Source organism: Taudactylus pleione, unplaced genomic scaffold, assembly GCF_031769625.1.
Source record: "Taudactylus pleione unplaced genomic scaffold, aTauple2 ptg000027l, whole genome shotgun sequence".
NCBI classification, from domain to species: Eukaryota; Metazoa; Chordata; class Amphibia; order Anura; family Myobatrachidae; genus Taudactylus; species Taudactylus pleione.
Genome location: NW_028284429.1, coordinates 895742 through 915723, shown reverse-complemented (window position 1 = coordinate 915723; position 19982 = coordinate 895742). Strand labels below are relative to the sequence as shown.

At 43.4% G+C, this 19982-nt stretch overlaps 1 pseudogene across 1 annotated transcript in view; it reads right to left on the bottom strand.

Annotated features, from left to right (window-relative positions):
- Positions 1-19982, bottom strand: part of LOC148539129 (uncharacterized) — a 49283-nt pseudogene that overhangs the window by 7958 nt on the left and 21343 nt on the right. The window contains exons 5-6 of the transcript XR_015871100.1: positions 10030-10476; positions 1955-2314 (exon numbers count right to left, since the gene is read on the bottom strand). The product of XR_015871100.1 is annotated as an uncharacterized LOC148539129 (transcript). The remainder of the gene's footprint in view (positions 1-1954; positions 2315-10029; positions 10477-19982) is intronic.

Below are 19982 nucleotides of genomic sequence, written 5' to 3'. Positions count from 1 at the left end.
TTATTGGCGGCAGGTGTATTCTAGAATAGATTATTAGCGGCAAGTGTATTCTAGAATAGATTATTAGCGGCAGGTGTATTCTAGAATAGATTATTGGCGGCAGGTGTATTCTAGAATAGATTATTAGCGGCAGGTGTATTCTAGAATAGATTATTGGCGGCAGGTGTATTCTAGAATAGATTATTGGCGGCAGGTGTATTCTAGAATAGATTATTAGCGGCAGGTGCACAGTTGCAGAATTTTTAAAAACTTACTTTAGGGACATCAAAATATACTAGTACCCATTTTCATGTACCTCAAATTTGATGGGACCACTTAAAAAAACGAAAAAAATAATCTAAGTGCTCTTCTGCATCACTTCTTCAATGTCGGGAAAAAACACCTGCCGCGCCGCTATTTAAAACCCCGACTTTCATTTGCAGGCTAAAACGAGGGTACCCATAGTGATCCCCCATGTTTTTGCAGCTTTAGGAGGGTCCTACAATTTATTCCAGGTAAATCCCGTTTTTTTTCGCCGATCCTATTTCGCTGGCTCCTCGTAGCTTTTTAATTGAATACGAGGATAAAGCGGGCGCTTGCCCGATACTTTTTCCCAGGAAAAGCTGCGATGTGGAGCGAAAAGTCCAGCACGGACTTTTTGCTCCAAATTGAATACCCTTGTTAACCTGTTCCATCCTCCCCTGGTGCATGCCCCTGCAGTAGCGGGGGAGATAAATATTTCGGGCTTGGCTTTCAGTGACAGGTAAACATAAGGGGTCTTGTTTGTAGCTGGGGGTTTTGGTTGCCATGATGGATGTAAAGCCGGTCTCTGATTGGTGGCCTATTCTCCTGGAATGTCTGGTAGTTCCCCGAATTATTGGGAAACTCCTCATGGACCAGATCCCTCACCAGCATGTACAGTGAGTGTAGCTTAGACTTGACCCACCCACTTCAGGGAACACTGATTGAGTAGGGGTCTGGTGACGGGACTTGCGTCCACTTAATGACACGCACTGCGCCATCAAGCCCCATCCTCATCTTCTTTTCATGTTTTATCCCAGAAGAAAGGTGTAAAAAGAAGGTAAGAAAGGTCGTAAGTGGCAGCTGGTGAACCACAAGTCTGACAACACTGAGGGGCAATGTATGGAATACAGATTTATATGTATTTGTGGGGTCAGTGTGAAAAAAAGCAAATAAAAAAAAACAGTTTCACTAAAATAAGCAGAAAACATTTTATACACTGCAGCATCAGAATAATGTTCATTTATAATGAAATCAGCCCCAGTGGAGCTCACACCTAATGTGCACTATAAAACTGAGCTGCATCCTGAAAGCTACAATTGTTTTGTCTTCATGTTGTATGCTATATGTTACTCAGTGACGTGCGGTTAATGGCTGGGGGAACACACATGGAGATGGGTCTGAGTGCTGGGAGCCTGTCTCACCATCTACTCACTGTAACTCTCCCCTCACTACACTAAGCTTCAGCGTCCATTGATTCTCCTACCTGCATCACTGTGTCTTTTCTTGCTGCTGTTGCTGACTGAGCTCCAATCTCTAAACACTGCAGTGCACTTCCTGGTCACATGACACGTCTTAGGTGTCCATCAGTGCTCAAGACATGCCCACCCCCCCTGCTCAGAGGCATGCCTCTAGTAGCTCTCTTTCTGTTCAGCTTACTGCCCGTGTTGTGGCCCCTCCCCCAGCTCTGCAAGCAGTGTCTGACTATACAGAAGCAAGGCAGAGCTGTTGCTGCCTCATCTCTCATCTCCCTGCAGTCCCAGGGTGCTCTACAAAGCTGGTGAGTGTTAACTATAAAAATGATTACAATAAGCAAAGAAGATGTTTATAAGTTATAAATATCTTCTTTACATTATTCTATTAATTTTTATATCAAATCTCCTCCCCTCCCCTGCCTCCCCTGACTGCACGTCCCTGATGTTACTGATACCACTGATAAGACACCACATCTTACCTGTAACATGCATCTCTATGTCAGACTGTACAATTTGATTTGTTGCAGGATGTTTGGCTCTGCAACTGTATCTGACTGCATGGTCGCTAGTCACATCCACCACAAATCCCAATGTCGAGGAAGAGCTACAGGAATGCGCCGTCTCTTCAACGCTCTCTGTTGTGACTTCATATTTTTTTCTGTCAAAAGTTTCCACTGAGTCATATATTACTAGTGGTGGTTCATGCTTCAACAAATACTCCTTCACCCAGGTAACAAGTAACTGATCTGGGTAAAATTTTGTCATGTTGCATGTAAGAGTCACGTGCTCATCGTGCCTCAGATACTGTGGGGCTTTAATGCTGGATATTGTGGGAGGTGCTAGACAACAAAAACAGTATATTGTCACTCCATAAACACGCAGAGAATACATATAACTAACCTTAGTATATTGTCACTCCATAAACACGCACAGAATACATATAACTAACCTTAGTATATTGTCACTACATAAACACGCACAGAATACATATAACTAACCTTAGTATACTGTCACTACATAAACACGCACAGAATACATATAACTAACCTTGGTATATTGTCACTACATAAACACTCACAGAATACATATAACTAACCTTAGTATATTGTCACTGCATAAACACGCACAGAATACATATAACTAACCTTAGTATATTGTCACTATATAAACACACACAGAATACATATAACTAACCTTAGTATATTGTCACTACATAAACACGCACAGAATACATATAAATAACCTTAGTATATTGTCACTACATAAACAGGCACAGAATACATATAAATAACCTTAGTATATTGTCACTACATAAACACGCACAGAATACATATAACTAACCTTAGTATATTGTCACTACATAAACACACACAGAATACATATAACTAACCTTAGTATATTGTCACTCCATAAACACGCACAGAATACATATAACTAACCTTACTATATTGTCACTACATAAACACGCACAGAAAACATATAACTAACCTTAGTATATAGTCACTACATAAACACGCACAGAATACATATAACTAACCTTAGTATATTGTCACTACATAAACACGCACAGAATACATATAACTAACCTTAGTATATTGTCACTACATAAACACGCACAGAATACATATAACTAACCTTAGTATATTGTCACTACATAAACACGCACAGAATACATATAACTAACCTTAGTATATTGTCACTACATAAACACGCACAGAATACATATAACTAACCTTAGTATACTGTCACTGCATAAACACGCACAGAATACATATAACTAACCTTAGTATATTGTCACTACATAAACACGCACAGAATCCATATAACTAACCTTAGTATACTGTCACTGCATAAACACGCACAGAATACATATAACTAACCTTAGTATACTGTCACTGCATAAACATGCACAGAATACATATAACTAACCTTAGTATACTGTCACTACATAAACACGCACAGAATACATATAACTAACCTTAGTATACTGTCACTACATAAACATGCACAGAATACATATAACTAACCTTAGTATACTGTCACTACATAAACACGCACAGAATACATATAAATAACCTTAGTATATTGTCACTACATAAACACGCACAGAATACACATAACTAACCTTAGTATATTGTCACTACATAAACACGCACAGAATACATATAAATAACCTTAGTATATTGTCACTACATAAACACGCACAGAATACATATAACTAACCTTAGTATATTGTCACTACATAAACACGCACAGAATACATATAACTAACCTTAGTATATTGTCACTACATAAACACGCACAGAATACATATAACTAACCTTAGTATATTGTCACTACATAAACACGCACAGAATACATATAACTAACCTTAGTATATTGTCATTACATAAACAGGCACAGAATACATATAACTAACCTTAGTATATTGTCACTCCATAAACAGGCACAGAATACATATAAATAACCTTAGTATATTGTCACTACATAAACACTCACAGAATACATATAACTAACCTTAGTATATTGTCACTACATAAACACTCACAGAATACATATAACTAACCTTAGTATATTGTCACTACATAAACACGCACAGAATACATATAAATAACCTTAGTATATTGTCACTACATAAACAGGCACAGAATACATATAAATAACCTTAGTATATTGTCACTACATAAACACGCACAGAATACATATAAGTAACCTTAGTATATTGTCACTACATAAACACGCACAGAATCCATATAACTAACCTTAGTATACAGTCACTACATAAACACGCACAGAATACATATAACTAACCTTAGTATACTGTCACTGCATAAACATGCACAGAATACATATAACTAACCTTAGTATACTGTCACTACATAAACACGCACAGAATACATATAACTAACCTTAGTATACTGTCACTACATAAACACGCACAGAATACATATAAATAACCTTAGTATATTGTCACTACATAAACACGCACAGAATACATATAACTAACCTTAGTATATTGTCAGTACATAAACACGCACAGAATACATATAAATAACCTTAGTATATTGTCACTACATAAACACGCACAGAATACATATAACTAACCTTAGTATATTGTCACTACATAAACACGCACAGAATACATATAACTAACCTTAGTATATTGTCACTACATAAACACGCACAGAATACATATAACTAACCTTAGTATATTGTCACTACATAAACACGCACAGAATACATATAACTAACCTTAGTATATTGTCATTACATAAACAGGCACAGAATACATATAACTAACCTTAGTATATTGTCACTCCATAAACAGGCACAGAATACATATAAATAACCTTAGTATATTGTCACTACATAAACACGCACAGAATACATATAACTAACCTTAGTATATTGTCACTACATAAACACTCACAGAATACATATAACTAACCTTAGTATATTGTCACTACATAAACACGCACAGAATACATATAAATAACCTTAGTATATTGTCACTACATAAACAGGCACAGAATACATATAAATAACCTTAGTATATTGTCACTACATAAACACGCACAGAATACATATAAGTAACCTTAGTATATTGTCACTACATAAACACGCACAGAATACATATAAATAACCTTAGTATATTGTCACTACATAAACAGGCACAGAATACATATAAATAACCTTAGTATATTGTCACTACATAAACAGGCACAGAATACATATAACTAACCTTAGTATATTGTCACTATATAAACAGGCACAGAATACATATAACTAACCTTAGTATATTGTCACTACATAAACAGGCACAGAATACATATAAATAACCTTAGTATACTGTCACTACATAAACACGCACAGAATACATATAACTAACCTTAGTATATTGTCACTTCATAAACACGCACAGAATACATATAACTAACCTTAGTATATTGTCACTACATAAACACGCACAGAATACATATAAATAACCTTAGTATATTGTCACTACATAAACACGCAAAGAATACATATAACTAACCTTAGTATATTGTCACTACATAAACAGGCACAGAATACATATAACTAACCTTAGTATATTGTCACTACATAAACAGGCACAGAATACATATAACTGACCTTAGTATATTGTCACTACATAAACAGGCACAGAATACATATAAATAACCTTAGTATACTGTCACTACATAAACACGCAGAGAATACATATAACTAACCTTAGTATACTGTCACTTCATAAACACGCACAGAATACATATAAATAACCTTAGTATACTGTCACTACATAAACACGCACAGAATACATATAAATAACCTTAGTATATTGTCACTACATAAACACGCACAGAATACATATAACTAACCTTAGTATATTGTCACTACATAAACACGCACAAAATACATATAACTAACCTTAGTATACTGTCACTACATAAACACGCACAGAATACATATAACTAACCTTAGTATACTGTCACTACATAAACACGCACAGAATACATATAACTAACCTTAGTATACTGTCACTACATAAACACGCACAGAATACATATAAATAACCTTAGTATACTGTCACTACATAAACACGCACAGAATACATATAACTAACCTTAGTATACTGTCACTACATAAACAAGCACAGAATACATATAACTAACCTTAGTATACTGTCACTACATAAACAAGCACAGAATACATATAACTAACCTTAGTATATTGTCACTACATAAACAGGCACAGAATACATATAACTAACCTTAGTATACTGTCACTACATAAACACGCACAGAATACATATAACTAACCTTAGTATACTGTCACTACATAAACACGCACAGAATACATATAACTAACTTTAGTATACTGTCACTACATAAACACGCACAGAATACATATAAATAACCTTAGTATACTGTCACTACATAAACACGCACAGAATACATATAACTAACCTTAGTATATTGTCACTACATAAACACGCACAGAATACATATAAATAACCTTAGTATACTGTCACTACATAAACACGCACAGTATACATATAACTAACCTTAGTATATTGTCACTACATAAACACGCACAGAATACATATAACTAACCTTGGTATACTGTCACTACATAAACAGGCACAGAATACATATAAATAACCTTAGTATACTGTCACTACATAAACACGCACAGTATGCATATAACTAAACTTAACAAGTTGCATAATTCGAAAAAATGCAAGATTGCTCCACCCTGATCCATGGGAGGTCTTAGCAGGGCTGGTGCTATCTTTAGGCGGCTGCCTAGGGGTGTTGGCCACTGGAGGGCGCCGCTGAGTTAGAAAAAAAAATAGAATTGTTTCTTTCAGTCCTGGCTGGGTCTACTGATGACCAAAGCAGCGGTGTGTGTGCATTCTTGTGTGTGTGTGTGTGTGTATGTGTAGGTTTAATCAGTGCTAGCAGGGTGAAGTTTGTGTGTGTGGGGGGTTAATGGGTGCTGACATATAATGGGGCACAGATGTGTGGCATAACTATATATTGGGGCATGGATTTGTGGCATAATGTATTGGGGGCCCAGCTGTGTGGCATATGTATTAGGGGCACTGTATATCTTAATTAACGGCTATGTGGCATACAATACATTTGGTGCACAGCTGTGTGGCATATGTATTGGGGGCATTGATGTGTAGCATAACATGAATGTGTGGCACAGATGTATGACATATTATGAATTGGGGGCAATGTTATTAGGCACAATATGATTTTAGGGCTCTGCTATGTGATATATTAGTTGGGGCTTTTCTATATAGTATATAATGAATTTGGAACACTGCTGTGTGGCATATTATAAATTGGCGTCACTAATGTGTAGCATAGTATGGCATAGTACTGGAGGGAGCAGGGGCTATGGATGAAATGTTGCCTATACCTTGCACTGGCCCTGGGACTAAGCAGCAGGTCTGTTAGTGCGTCACTTTACCCAGATGGGGCCTGATGAAGCTATCACCAGTTACAATGGCAAAACCCCCTATAGCTACCTGGTCTCAATGGCATGCAGTCACTGTGTCGACATTCAGAATGTTCACACCAGAATGTCGACATGGTGATGCTGATGCATAACCCTAACCGTCGGGGTAAGTGCCTGATCCTCACCGTCCCTTCTAGCGCCCAACCCTAACCCTTCCTCCTGGTGCCTAACCCTAACCCTTCCTCCTGGTACCCAAACCTAACTCTTCCTCCTGGTGCCCAACCCTAACCCTTCCTCCTGGTGCCTAACCCTAACCGTCGAGGTAAGTGCCTAACCCTAACCCTCCGGTTAGTGCCTAACCCTAACCCTCCGGTTAGTGCCTAACCCTAACTCTCCGGGAAGTGCCTAACATTAACCCTCCGGTAAGTGCCTAACCCTAACCCTCCGGTAAGTGCCTAACCCTAACCATCCGGTAAGTGCCTAACCATAACCCTCCGGGTAAGTGCCTAACCCTCCAGTAAGTGCCTAACCCTAACCCTCCGGGTAAGTGCCTAACCCTCCAGTAAGTGCCTAACCCTAACCCTCCGGTAAGAGCCTAACCCTCCAGTAAGTGCCTAACCCTAACCCTCCGGTAAGTGCCTAACCCTAGCCCTCTGGTAAGTGCCTAACCCTAGCCCTCTGGTCAGTGCCTAACCCTAACCCTCCAGTAAGTGCCTAACCCTAACCCTCCAGTAAGTGCCTAACCCTAACCCTCCAGTAAGTGCCTAACCCTCCGGTAAGTGCCTAACCCTAACCCTCCGGTAAGTGCCTAACCCTCCAGTAAGTGCCTATCCCTAACCCTCCGGTAAGTGCCTAACCCTCCGGTAAGTGCCTAACCCTAGCCCTCCGGTAAGTGCGTAACCCTCCGGTAAGTGCCTAACCCTAACCCTCCGGTTAGTGCCTAACCCTAACTCTCCGGGAAGTGCCTAACATTAACCCTCCGGTAAGTGCCTAACCCTAACCCTCCGGTAAGTGCCTAACCCTAACCCTCCGGTAAGTGCCTAACCCTAACCCTCCGGTAAGTGCCTAACCCTAACCTTTCCGGTAAGTGCCTAACCGTAACTCTCCGATAAGTGCCTAACCCTAAATCTAACCCAGAAATAAAATAAAATGTGTTGACCTTTTGACTCTGTCGACCATTTGTACATGTCGACTTTTAAGCTGGGTACACATTAGACAGTGTGTATCCAGCACGATCTCGTGACCGACTGGACCTGGCAGGGGTTTCGGCATCGGCTAGTGCATGCACTGTCTATAGTCTGGAACAGACATTATAGGGTTAGGTTTAGGGTAAGGCTGTGGTAAGACTGCGGTAAGGCTGTGGTAAGGCTGTGGTAAGACTGCGGTAAGGCTGTGGTAAGGCATAAGTTTAGGTCTCTTAAGCAGAAAAATTTTATGCCGACTGTCGACATTCTGACCATGGTGATATTCTGGTGTCAATATTCTGAATGTCAACACTTTGTCCCACACCCATTCTGCTTAATGTAAAGGTGTCACTGATTGTAATGCTGTGAAGAGATGTTTAGTCTCTGTCAGCATAATACACAGAAGACACAACGACACGGACACTAAGAACAATTGTTTTCTTTTATGCTGCAATAAACTTCAGTTATATTTCATGTTATTCAACTTAAAACAGTTTTCAGTCAATTATGAAATTATTATTATTATTATTACTACTAAATTATTATGTTTATTATGTTTTAAATGAATCTGCATTTTAACAATCGTATGTAGATCATAGAGTTATTCCAAAAGAGAAATTGACCCAAAATTTTAATTTTGGGTGGAACATCATAAATTAACCCCCATCCCAGAAGATAACTTGCCGGGGTTCTATTGTTTGACATCATCTGACCGGTCTGCCGACGTCTGGTAAATGCCCAGTGTGCCAGTACTCCCGCTCGGGGACTCATCTCACTGCTGATGACAGACAGCAGGTAGATGACCAATAGCATTCTGCCACCAGGAGCAAGAACCCATTGGGGGAACTGATAGCGACGTAATCTTCTGGGGTGAAGTTTCAATTAGGATGTTTTATCATTATACCCCTTGTCAGAAGTGTTTTAACCTGGTGACTGATCAAAGATTCTAAATGTAAATAGCAGATAAAGAGGAAACCACCTGGGACCTATATTTTCCCCATAAAGGTCCCACTTATAGGACCGCGAGGACCCCATGAAAGATTCCTGCACAGCTCTGAGTCACCTCTCACTGACTGACCATTGGCCATGAGATGTAGGACCTTACATGGGCAAATTATAGTGACCCTACAGAAATAATTGCAGGAAAATGGTGCAAAATTATTACCAGCCGAGACCAAAAGTTAAGGAGCTATTTTTGAAACATTTCAGTGGTATTTCTGCATAATTTCCACCAAGGAAAAAGAAAAACACCACTACACACTTATTTACCAAGGTGCGTTATTGTATACGGTGCCAATACTGACCAGCTTTACTATAACAGCTGTTTTGGACTCTGTGCTAATCTGATGTTATAAAGATGTTATAATGAGGGAGATCTCTACAAGAAAACTCAGTCTTACCTCCTTCCACTTTTAGTTGTACCTGTCTACATATGGGCTCATTCAGGGCAGCGTGTTTCACTTCTAACACAAGTAACGCACCGTCATCTATTCCATAGATGGGCATTATATATATAGTACAGTCATAGCTGAAATAGGGAAATAACATTGTACGTTTCGTCAATGTCATAACAGCCTCCATGGCCACTTGCAATGGTCTGTTATCAGTAGAACCACTTTCCAGCAGAGGTATATGGTCGTCGCCAGCTCTGTGACTGTCTCTTTTCGAGCTCTTGGAATTCCAGGTGTATATCTCCCTCCTGTTCTCATCAGTGACTCTCTGGAGATATATACGTATGTCAAGAGCATTTGGTCTGAATCCTGATATATGACACGGTAGAGATTTCGTCTTCATATGAACAAGATCAATTAATTCAGTTTCAGCGATATTTGGAACCTCCGGTGGGTCTGTCAAAATCAGAAATAATTTAGTTCATTGCAATTTCAAAGATCATTTTATTTATAATCTATATACACTGTATACAGAGAAAGCATGCTGCCGATACTACAAGAGTACAGTACAGATAGTAACATGAAAACACAAGTAAATAAATACAGATGAAATGACAAAGGACTTACAGTAATGGAGAACAAACAGAGCATTGATATATAACGCTGCAAAACGAGAGTCATGTTTGTAGTTGAATTATGCCCTCAGTACATGGTGCTTGAGAAGCTGTGATATTAAGCTGACCCCACATGAGGCCGACCAGGCTGCTCACTTTCCAATAGAGAGCTAGACCAACATCTTCAGTTATCTTAAATGGCTGATGAGGGTCTTGTGTGTTTGTATCATCTAAAAAATACCTTAACCTAAAATAAAAACATGGAGACATGACTGCGGCGGTAGAGGTCAGCTATTTATTTAACAAATAGAAAGTAATAAAAACTATATGGCTGTAGAAAAAGGGCGTCCAGGTATCAGAGCAAGAACAAAACAATAGAAACCTCAACAGCAACAAAATACTTTGAGGTCAGAAGATAACCCTCTAGGTGTTTTCCTAAGCAACTTAAGGTATCTAACTCCCTCTTCTATCATTAAGAACTCAAGCAGCAGGGTGGTGGTTCTGCCCCCGGTAGGGTGGTCAGTGGCGGATCTAGGAAAAGAGGGTTGATAGGGCGAATACATCCCATAACACACACACACCCTCTTCTACTGGTGGCCGCGATCTCTCTCTCCTCCCTGTAGCTGTGTTCTCAGCCAGCTCTTCCTCAGCCCTGTGGAGGAGAAGAGAGTCACAGCTACCCAAAGGAGAGTGTGTGTTAGCAGGAGTGATTGCCCTGATCTCCCAGGATCCGCCACTGAGGATGGTACATTCCTTAAATTTATAACAATGAAGACGTGTATAACCTAACAAATTAGCCGCACCCCAAGGCCGCTGACCTTCCATTCTTTCCCAAGCAAAGTTCTGCTATTAGAACCTGACCTCAACCACCAGAACAATTACCCTTACCAAAATCTCCACATACATACAGAGGCCATCTTCCGTTAAATGGACTCCTTCCAGCCTATACAGGTGATTATAACGGATCTGAAACAAGGGATGTTGTATAACAGTTCTCCCACTGGCAACATTTATTTCAGGCCCCATCCACAGCATTGCCATTATGTCCACATTGCTACCCTAGGGTTACCACCCATCCAGGATTACTCTGGATAGTATGGAAATCTGCCCCAATGCCCGGAGTAAAGATGGGTGGTAATCCTGGACAGTACATGTCCGGGAATCCATACATGATCAGCACATTCAGTGCGGGCGACAATAACAGTTGTTTCCACATCACAAGCTCGCAAGTCTCTGGCCACGGCTGCCACCAGTCATGGGGTGACACGGCGTGGCTCTTCCGAGTCCCATCCAATCCTGAGAGAGTGCTGTTAGTGCTGAGGAAGGTGCAGGTCATATACCTTCCCAGATGAAGGTGCTGGTATGGCAGTAGCACCACTCCCTGTCCCTGAAGTATATACATTGAGAATGGCAGAGAGCGGAACAGAGGTGGAGCTGAGCACGCAGTGAAGCAGGACACAAAGTAAGTATGTGGAAGGTCCCTAGGGAGGTGCCAGGCATTGGTGTCCTTCAGGCAGCTCCATTATGCCAATGAACCGCCAATAATATTCCCACTAAGGTAAATTTTAAACTCACCTAAGTTTACCACCCATCCGGGATTTCTCTGGACAGGCAGGAGGCTGCCCAGGCCCACTTGGGTAGTGTCCTAAATTCCCACAGCAGACGCACGGTGCAACGGCAATGTCACTGTCAGTGCTTCACCAGTCAGACCTCTGTGCTGATCCTGCCCTCCCTGTGCTCTGCCTCCTCCTCTGCTGCAGCACAGCATGCGTGATATTATGATGCCACCATGCCTCGCACCACAGAGGGGCTGGATAGAGAAGACGCAAAGTGTCAGGACTCTAGGAAAATTGGCCTCCTGTGATGAATCAGACTCTGCGGGCTGGGACCATAGAAGTAGAAACTGAGGAGGTTTTAGATAGCTTTTCCTCATAGGAGAAATAAGGTAATACCCAAACTTGATGGTAAAGGATACAAGGCTTTATTGAAAAAACAAAGAACTGATTGGAACGATGAGCAGAAGCAGAACTAGTAGTCCAGGATGAAGAACAACTTAGCACGTAAGTCCTGGGAATCTGTGCTGCAAAGTAACACCTTAGCTGGAGTAGAACGATTAGTACTGATGCATGAACTCCGCGACAAGCAGGACACTAATCAGATGACACTGAATTATCCTCAATAAGACAAATGAAGGAATCCTGGGTCATAATCACTGGGGTATAACCCAGATAGACAAGGCAGGGATCCTTGGTCAAAGGTACTGAGGTGTATCCAGATAGACAGTGTGGTATTGCTGGCTTGAAGAGAGTGTAGATCTTGAGTACACAAAGTTGTGTCAAAGTCCTGGTGTGGAACACTGAGATGCGTCCTGGGGATATAGGTTGACACACAGGTGTGCGTTTTAGGTGCTCCGGGTTTTGTACCCAAAGCAGCGTCTTTGGTGCTGCAGGTTTTGTACCCAAAGTAGCGTCTTTGGTGTTGCGGGTTTTGTACCCAAAGTAGCATCTTTGGTGCTGCGGGTTTTGTACCCAAAGTAGCGTCTTTGGTGCTGCGGGTTTTGTACCCAAAGTAGCGTCTTTGATGCTGCGGGTTTTGTGCCCAAAGTAGTGTCTTTGGACAAAAAGAACAAGACACGGGGATGCGTAGGAAATCCAAAAACTTGAAGGCAACAGGAGTCAAATACTAAATACTGACGAGACACTGTACAGGCACCGAATTAATGTCCATGAAGAGTTTATATAGGCAGTGCCTGTCACTGATTGGTTGACTGATTCCCAGCAGACCTGAGAAGCTGATTTGATTGGAAGATCCAGAATTACATGACTGAAGCAAGATGGACCGGAGTCCTCGCTGATAGTAATGGAGGATGACACATACTGCGTGATAAATATCAGTCAGCACAGAAGAGAAGACCTAAAAAGGGACCTATGTTCAGGGCCTGTGACCCAAAGGCCGGAAGTACGTAACGCCGCTGAGCGGACTTTGCATCGGGACCTGGTTGTCACGTTCCTGACAAGGAGCATTTGGAAGACACCAAATGTAAGTATGGTCTGGAGGGATGCAGTAAGGTTGGAGCCAGAGTGACGCAGGCTGGCTTAAGCTGGAGAGACACAAGGGGGCTCAAAAGACACAAGGGAGCAGTTCGGACACAGATTGGCTGGAGAGACACAATGAGGCTAATGTTGGAGAAATACAAGGTGTCTGGGGCTGGAGAGGCACAAGAAGGATGGAGCTGGAGAAACACAAGGGGCTAGAGAGATGTACATGGGCTCATGAGATGCATGTAGTCTGGGGCTGGAGAGACACAAGTGGGCTAATGTTGGAGAAATACAAGGTGTCTGGGGCTGGAGAGGCACAAGAAGGATGGAGTTGGAGAAACACAAGGGGGCTAGAGAGATGTACATGGGCTCATGAGATGCATGTAGTCTGGGGCTGGAGAGACACAAGTGGGCTACAGCTTGAGAGGCAAAATGGGGCTGGAGGGATGCAAGCGGCTAGGGCTGGAGGGGGGCTCGCATGATACCACCTTAAAACTATTAATAATATTATACTTTCTAACTAATTATTTGCAATTATTCCAAAACTTTCATGTCACCCAGAAACAGAGGTAAAGGTCTAGCTAAAAATTACTTTTCATGCCTTTTTAAATTGCTGGAAATAAAAAAAATTGGAACCTTGTTGTCCCAGTTCTTTAATCTGTCAAGCAGTGTTTTTCTTCCAAAAATCTCAGAGCTTTTTCATTAATTTCAGTGACACATTCATTTCAATTATGCTTTCAGCATTTGCACAACATGTACATACCACATTGAAACGAATTGGCCTATTCAAATTAATTAAAAAGCTCCATCTATAATGGAGTTTCCCATTACTAGTCAAATTAAGCTATGGAGTAATATTATGACATTATCATATCGATGGAGATATCAGGTGAATGCATTATGCCTTATTATGCCTGGAGTCCCCCAGCAGTGTTATTGTCATTTGTATCATATAAGTAGATATTTGTAAATTTCAAGAAATAAGTATGATAGATTAAGAACAAAGACTTTAGGGGTCATTCAAACCCGGTCGCAGACGTTGATAGCTCGCAACCGGGTCGATGTCCCCCCACTGGGCATGCGCAGTGATGTCAGTGGGGAGCTTCCTGCTCGATCAAAGCAGGAAGCTCCCTGGGGCTTGCAGTTGCAGAGACCCAACCTTAGGGTCTCGTCGCAAGCCCCGATGGTCGCAATGGTCTTGACCATCGCGACCATCACCCTGGTCGGTCGGTAGAGCTGTGGGTGGTAACCCACAGCTTAGCGATCGACCAAGAGGTGGCACTACAAGATGCAAGCGGCCGCCCTCATTCAGAGCGACCGCTTGCATCTAACCACCGCCTCTGAATGAGGTCCTTTATTTTACATGTAATATCATTGTGAAAGCGGATTTTGTGGAGTATTTTACTGTTGTGACAAGGTCACTGGTATAGTGCTGGAAGGTCGCTATATTTCTCCTAGATTCCTAACCTATGTCTTCTAAAAACCCCAGGAAAATGTCTGTGTTGGTAACAGCTTTGTGGGCTTTTTGACAAAGCTGGAAAAGGGTTCCTGGGTTTATGAATGCAGAAAGAGGGGGCGGGATCCATTCATTAGGCCCAGCCTGGGTTTTGGGGCTTTTGCCTAAAGGCCCCCATACATCAGAGATTGATTGCAGCAATCGTGCAATTTGCAATCGATTGTGTATAAAAATCTTTCCCTTTTTCAATCGATTGCAGAATAGCCACAATCGATTGAAAAAGGTGAAGATTTTTATACACAATCGATTGCAAATTGCACGATTGCTGCAATCAATCTCTTATGTATGGGGGCCTTAACAGGAGGCTAATTAGGGCTTACAGCTGTGTATGTGTGCAGGGCTGTCAGGCTGATCATTGGGGAGACACACTGCCTGGGGAAATGAGTCTATGGTGTCTCTATGAGAGAAAACAGGCTGCTGAAACCAAGTGAACTATGGGTCTCATTCAGACCCGCTCGCGAGCGCTGTACGCTCGCAAGTGGGTCGATGTCTCCCAAATGCGCATGCGCACGACGGAGGCTGCTCCGTCGTGCGCATGCGAGAGACCCGGCGAGCGATGGGTAAGCCGTCGCTCGGGGTCTTGTACCAAAGGGGGCGTGCTGTCGATGGTGGGCGCGCAGGGGGCGTGGCTGCCCAGACGGAGGCGTTCCCATGGGAACGCCTACCATCTGGGTCCGGCCCCACTGACATCACTAGTGATGTCAGTGGGAGTGCTCTCGGCTCTGATAGAGCCAAAAGCACTCCGCGCTTGCGGCAGACGAGACCCTACTGCAAGGGTCTCGTCGCAAGCCCGATGGTCGCGATGGTCTTGACAATCGCGACCATCTTTTTGGCCGCTCGCATTAGCTGTGGGTCGCTCCAATTTAAGGTAGGCCGGCCCTGATTCAGAGCGAGCGCTCTTGTCAGAGCGTCCGGCTCTGAATCAGGCCCTATGCCTGGTAAAAACTTCTTGTATATTTATAAGTGAGCGAGGACCATTCTGTATTTAGTTAGTGCTGGACGGCAAGGTGTTTATTTTTGTTATTTTTGTTTTTGCTTTATAATAAAACTGGCCGAGGTCAGTTGCACCAACCAATGGACTTTGGGCCTGATTCAGATCCGCGCATAGCGCTCGCGAGCGGGTCGATGTTTGGCCACTGCGCATGTGCACGCCGGAGCCGGCTCCAACATGCGCATGCGCGAGACACGGCTAGCGATGGGCGCTCCGTCACTACGGGTCTCGCACCAAAGCGGGGCAGCTGTCGATTTTGATTGACAGCTTGCCCCGTTTTGGAGGCGGGCAGGGGGGGGTGGCTGGCCAAACGGAGGCGTTCCCGAAGGAACGCCTGCCGCTTGGGGGCGGCCCCACTGACATCACGAGTGATGTCAGTGGGTGACCATCCGGCTCTAATAGAGACGAAAGCTCACTGGGGCTTGCGGGAACGACACCCTACCACAAGGGTCTCGTCGCAAGCCCCGATGGTTGCGATGGTCGAGACCATCGCGACCATCACCTGGCCGCTCGCAATAGCTGTGGGTGGTCACCCACAGCTAAGCGAGCGGCCAGGAGGCCGCACAAAAAAAACAAAAAGGCCCTTATTCAGAGCGAGCGCTCTTTCAGAGCGTCCGGATCTGAATCAGGCCCTTTGTGTGATCTCTCAGCTGCTGCCCATTGCCATCTACCCCAGGAGATGGTACCAGTTCCCTGAACCTTGTTACACTGTATTAAAATGTATTTGGCTACAGTGGGTTTTGCTTACTTACTTTTACCCTTTTGGCAAGGTGCGTTTCCTCAGGACCTGTGTGACAGTTGAGGCGATACATTTGCTATTCCAGGGATCTGAATCTTTATCATTACCCTGACCCTAACAGCCCAATGAGAGAACCAGTGTTTCTTTGCACAAAGCTGGTAGGCTCTGGGAGGGGGACACTTCATATGTAGCAGTCCCACATAGAGGACCCCAACCCAGACTGCCTAGCACTCCCAGTAGTTGTGGCTTTCAGAGGGACCTTTTATTTATAACTTAATGAAACAGAGGATTTCCCATTCATTTCAATGGACCCATTCATTTTATATTTGTATAAACTATTTTTTTTTACCATCTTGCTGGTTGTAAATAAATATCCACAGCTATTTACTAAAGTCAGTAGTCTATATATTGCCCTCAGTACCAGGAATCATGCTGAGGTATGGGGGATTTCTGTGATATTGCAATGTCTTGTGGAAGGTTTGACTTTCATAGACTGGGTGATTAGGAAATTGACTGGAAATCACTACAATAAGTGAACGTATTATGTGTGTAATGTGGAACATAACAATTGTGCAATCAGTTCTATTGTAATCTTAGATTTTCCCGATGTATGCTCTCCTCACCCTTTGGGGCATATGTATCAAAGTTTGATGTGTGATAAAATTGTGAAGTTATATCACCAACCAATCAGCTCCTAACTATCATTTCTTTAATCACAGCCTGCAAAATGTAAGCTAGGAGGTGATTGGTTGGTGATATAATTTCACAATTTTATCACACATCAAACTTTGATACATATGCCCCTAAGTCCTTCTCTCATCACTACACTAAGGACACCGATAATTAACACTCTAACTCGCCAAGGCCACCGGAGCAATAAATCATTGCTCCGGCACGGTGGCAGCGGACGCGAAATCAGCTGCCCCCGCGAACTGCTTCACTGCTCCTTTTCGGAGCAATGAATCTTTTCACTGCTCCTGTCGGAGCAGTGACGGCGGTGCGCATGTGTGATCTACAGGTCACGCATGCGCACAAGAGCCCCGACGTCCGGCGGAAGGAGCCGGACAGAGACGGAGGGATCCGAAAGGATCCCTTCTCGCATCCCGGACCTTCTTCCCATAGGGAAGAGCGGGTAGCGATCCACAAGCGGGGGTATTCGCCATCTGAAGATGGCGAATGCTCCCGCAGTCAAGCTCTGAAAAATATTATATTTTCGGTGCTTGATGAATTCTGTCCCCATACTATGGGGACAGCGGCCATTCCGCAAACAGAAGGTAATAGGAGATATCTGTGATACTAGTGTATGGGGGCAGCGGCCATTCCGGGAGAGGAAGGTAAGTAGGAGATATCTGTGATACTAGTGTATGGGGACAGCAGCCATTCCGGGAGAGGAAGGTAAGTAGGAGATATCTGTGATACGAGTGTATGGGGACAGCGGGCCATTCCGGGAGAGAAAGGTAAGTAGGAGATATCTGTGATACTAGTGTATGGGGACAGCGGCCATTCCGGGAGAGGAAGGTAAGTAGGAGATATCTGTGATACTAGTGTATGGGGACAGCGGGCCATTCCGGGAGAGAAAGGTAAGCAGGAGATATCTGTGATACTAGTGTATGGGGACTGCGGCCATTCCGGGAGAGGAAGGTAAGCAGGAGATATCTGTGATACTAGTGTATGGGGGCAGCGGCCATTCCGGGAGAGGAAGGTAAGTAGGAGATATCTGTGATACTAGTGTATGGGGACAGCAGCCATTCCGGGAGAGGAAGGTAAGTAGGAGATATCTGTGATACGAGTGTATGGGGACAGCGGGCCATTCCGGGAGAGAAAGGTAAGTAGGAGATATCTGTGATACTAGTGTATGGGGACAGCGGCCATTCCGGGAGAGGAAGGTAAGTAGGAGATATCTGTGATACTAGTGTATGGGGACAGCGGGCCATTCCGGGAGAGAAAGGTAAGCAGGAGATATCTGTGATACTAGTGTATGGGGACTGCGGCCATTCCGGGAGAGGAAGGTAAGCAGGAGATATCTGTGATACTAGTGTATGGGGGCAGCGGCCATTCCGGGAGAGGAAGGTAAGTAGGAGATATCTGTGATACTAGTGTATGGGGACAGCGGCCATTCCGGGAGAGGAAGGTAAGTAGGAGATATCTGTGATACGAGTGTATGGGGACAGCGGGCCATTCCGGGAGAGAAAGGTAAGTAGGAGATATCTGTGATACTAGTGTATGGGGACAGCGGGCCATTCCGGGAGAGAAAGGTAAGCAGGAGATATCTGTGATACTAGTGTATGGGGATAGCGGCCATTCCGGGAGAGGAAGGTAAGCAGGAGATATCTGTGATACTAGTGTATGGGGACAGCGGCCATTCCGCAAAGAAGGTAAGTAGGAGATATCTGTGATACTAGTGTATGGGGACAGCGGCCATTCCGGGAGAGAAAGGTAAGTAGGAGATACCTGTGATACTGGTGTATGGGGACAGCGGCCATTCCGGGAGAGGAAGGTAAGCAGGAGATATCTGTGATATTAGTGTATGGGGACAGCGGCCATTCTGGGAGAGGAAGGTAAGCAGGAGATGTCTGTGATACTAGTGTATGGGGACAGCGGGTCATTCCGGGGTGGGAAAGGTAAGTAGGAGATATCTGTGATACTAGTGTATGGGGACAGTGGCCATTCCGGGAGAGGAAGGTAAGCAGGATATATTTGTGATACTAGTGTATGGGGACAGCGGGCCATCCCGGGAGAGGAAGGTAACTAGGAGATATCTGTGATACTAGTGTATGGGGACAGCGGGACATTCCGGGAGAGAAAGGTAAGCAGGAGATATCTGTGATACTAGTGTATGGGGACAGCGGCCATTCCGGGAGAGAACGGTAAGCAGGAGATATCTGTGATACTAGTGTATGGGGACAGCGGCCATTCCGGGAGAGGAAGGTAAGCAGGAGATATCTGTGATACTAGTGTATGGGGACAACGGGCCAATACGGGAGAGGAAGGTAAGTAGGAAATATCTGTGATACTAGTGTATGGGGAAAGTGGGCCATTCCGGGAGAGAAAGGTAAGTAGGAGA